Source organism: Mastomys coucha, chromosome X (assembly GCF_008632895.1).
Source record: "Mastomys coucha isolate ucsf_1 chromosome X, UCSF_Mcou_1, whole genome shotgun sequence".
Lineage (NCBI taxonomy): Eukaryota > Metazoa > Chordata > Mammalia > Rodentia > Muridae > Mastomys > Mastomys coucha.
In genome coordinates, this window is record NC_045030.1 from 143,995,236 (window position 1) to 143,998,490 (window position 3,255).

Genomic DNA, 3,255 nt, shown 5'->3' on the forward strand with positions numbered 1-3,255 from the left:
CACACACACACACACACACACACACACACAAATAATAATTAATAACAATAATATAATAATCTTTACCTTTAAAAAGAGAGAGATACCAATCTGTCTTTCTCTTAAACTAGACAGTTAACCTTAAGTTCATATAGAAAACAAGAAAGTATAGGCAGGATAATTCAAAAAGACTGATAGGTGGTTTGTTCCATAAAAGTGCTTTGTAAAAATCTGAAATAAAGGAAGGAGAAATGGCTCAGTGGTATACTTTTATTGCAGAAGAGTGAGATGTACCCGGTACCCATGTGAGATGTCTCAACAACTGCCTATAACACCAACCCCAGGGGACTCAATGCCTCTGGCCATATTTGGAGGTGTGTGCATATGAGTTTAGGTCCCAACACTCATATGCACACACCTCCAAATATTGACTCACACACATAACTAAAAATAAAAGGAAAAGCCAAGAGTGAGCACTCAGGAGGCAAAGTTAGGCAGATCTCTGAGTTTGAGGCCAGCCTGGTCTACAAAGCAAATTTCAGGACAGCCAAGGATACACAAAGAAATTTTGTCTTACCAAGCCAAACTAAATAAAATAAAATAAAATAAAAAGTAAAAATAAGCTGAAATGAATATATTTATTTATTCTTTTTACATCCCAATATCAGCCTCCCCGATTGAAATGAATATTTATGTACCAAAGCTTAGAGTCTTGGATCAGTGGGATGTTTCTATGATTTGGATCAGGCTCTGTTCATCTCAACTGGGCTAACTCATATGCCTGCACTCCACTGGGTTTGCTGGAGGTTGGGTGCTGCGGTACACATAAGCTGGATGACTACACTGATTTCTATAACCCCATAGTGGGCTAGCTTGGGTATATTCTCACAGCTTTGGTTGATGTCCAAAATAGGAAGGAAAATGTGAAAAAGTTTTTGAAGTGTCTGCTTATATTCTACTACTATGTTATTGGTATAGCAAATCTAGTGGGTAAATTCAGTGTGGGAGGGTATTACCAACCATATTGAATACACATTTACATGAAAAATGAGAGTCATTCATGAAAGCAGAAAAGAGGGAATCTTACTTTTCAATTGCTATGACAAAATCCATGACCAAGGCAATTTATAAAAGAAAACATTTCTTTAAATTTATTATTATATCTAAGTATACTGTAGCTGTCTTCAGACACCCAGAAGAGGGCATCAGATCTCATTACAGATGGTTGTGAGCCACCATGTGGTTGCTGGGAATTGAACTCAGGACCCTCAGAAAAGCAGTCAGTACTCTTAACCGCTGAGCCATCTCTCCAGCCCAAAAGAAAACATTTATTAGGGGCTTACAATCTGAGAGAGTGAGTCCATAACTATCCCAGTAGGGAGAATGGCAACAGGTAGGCATGGTGCTAGAGCAGTAGTCTGATCCACAAGCATGAGGCAGAGGGAGCTAACTGGGAATAATATGGGCTTCTTGAAACCTCAGAGTCGTGCTTGCTTCGGCAACACATATAGTAAAATTGGAAGATTAGCATGGCCCCTGCACAAGGATGACACACAAATTCATGAAGCGTTCCATATTTTTGGGGGAATTTGAATAAAATTGGCTATGATTCATTAAAAAAAAAAAAGAAAGAAACCCCAGAGTCAACCCCCACCCACTTCCAAGTGACTTACCTCTTCCAACAGTGCCACCGCCTAATCCTTCCCAAATAGTTCCAACAAGTGAGAACCAAATGTTCCATTTATGAGCCTATGGGAGCCATTCTCTCTCTCTCTCTCTCTCTCTCTCTCTCTCTCTCTCTCTCTCTTTTTTGGTTTTTTGAGACAGGGTTTCTCTGTATAGCCCTGGCTGTCCTAGAACTCACTCTGTAGAGCAGGCTGGCCTCAAAATCAGAAATCTGCCTGCCTCTTCCTCCCAAGTGCTGGGATCAAAGGCCTGCGCCACCACTGCCGGGAGAGCCATTCTCATTCAAACCACCACAAAGGGCTACTGGGAAAAGTGAAGAGACTGGCAAGAAGTGGGCATGAAGATTGAGCAAGAAAAATCTTAAAATTGATGTAAAACAATGCATGAAAATACCATGATGTGCCAGGCATGATGGCACATGCCTTTAATCCCAGTACTCCAGAGGCAGAGGCAAGCAGATCTCTATGAGCACAAGGCCAGCCTGGTCTACAGAGGAAGTTTCAGGACAGCCTGGACTATTTACACATAGAAACCCTGTCTCAAAAACAAACAAACAAACAAACAAACAAAAAAGCAAAAAGAAAGGAAAAAAGGAAGAAAGAAAGGAAGAGCCAGGCAGTGGTGGCACATACCTTTAATCCCAGCACTTGGGAGGCAGAGGCAGGCAGATTTCTGAGTTTGAGGCCAGCCTGGTCTACAGAGTGAGTTCAAGGATAGCCAGGGCAACACAGAGAAACCCTGTCTCGAAAAACAAACAAAAAAAATTAATAAACATAGGACACCTGCATTCATGTGCACATACACATACATACTTATACATACAATTTAAAATAAAATAAATCTGGTGATAGAGAGATGGCTCAGTAGTTTAGGGCATATATTGTTCTTGCAGAGGACCAGGGTTCAATTCCCAACACCTATATTGTAGCTCACAAACATTCATAACTCTAGTTCCAGGGAATCTGATGTCTTCTGACCTCTTTTTGCACAAGGCATGCACATGGTACACATAAAATACACTCATATGCATAAAATAAATAAAATTTAAAAAACAATCTGGGTCACCATGGTGTACACTTTTACTCCCAGCACTTGGGAGGCAAAGACAGGGGGATCTCTGTGAGTTTGACAGTCTAGTCTACAGAGCAAATTCCAGGACAGGCAGAGAAACCCTGTCTTAATTTTTTTTTTTAATTGTAAAAGTCTTAAGAAAATTGATTACAAACAGCCATTAGCAAAGTTTAAAAAAATACTGGGCACCAATAAACATAAATAAACTTCACAAATAAACATTTGTGAAGGGGACTCAGGAGGATGAGGAGTTCAAAGTCACCCCATAGCAAGTTCTAAGCCAGTCTGAGTACATAAAATTCTGCCTCAAAAAACTAAAGTCATCACTGACAAGAGTTTTTTTTTCTAGGTATTGAACAAGGTTCTAGAAATAAAAGAAAAGCCAGCAATGGCAACAGAAAAAGAGAGAGAAAATAGTTAACTCATGGAAAAAGATAGCTCGCTTCTACATTTTTTTATTAAAAGTTGTTTCATGGGGTTGGAGAGATAGCTTAGCGGTTAAGAGCACCAACTGCTCTT

The 3,255-nt window shown here is 39.8% G+C and overlaps 2 pseudogenes; both read left to right on the plus strand.

The window, feature by feature from the left end:
* Nucleotides 1-3,255, plus strand: part of LOC116097832 — a 25,411-nt pseudogene that overhangs the window by 838 nt on the left and 21,318 nt on the right.
* Nucleotides 1,466-1,560, plus strand: LOC116095951 (annotated as a pseudogene).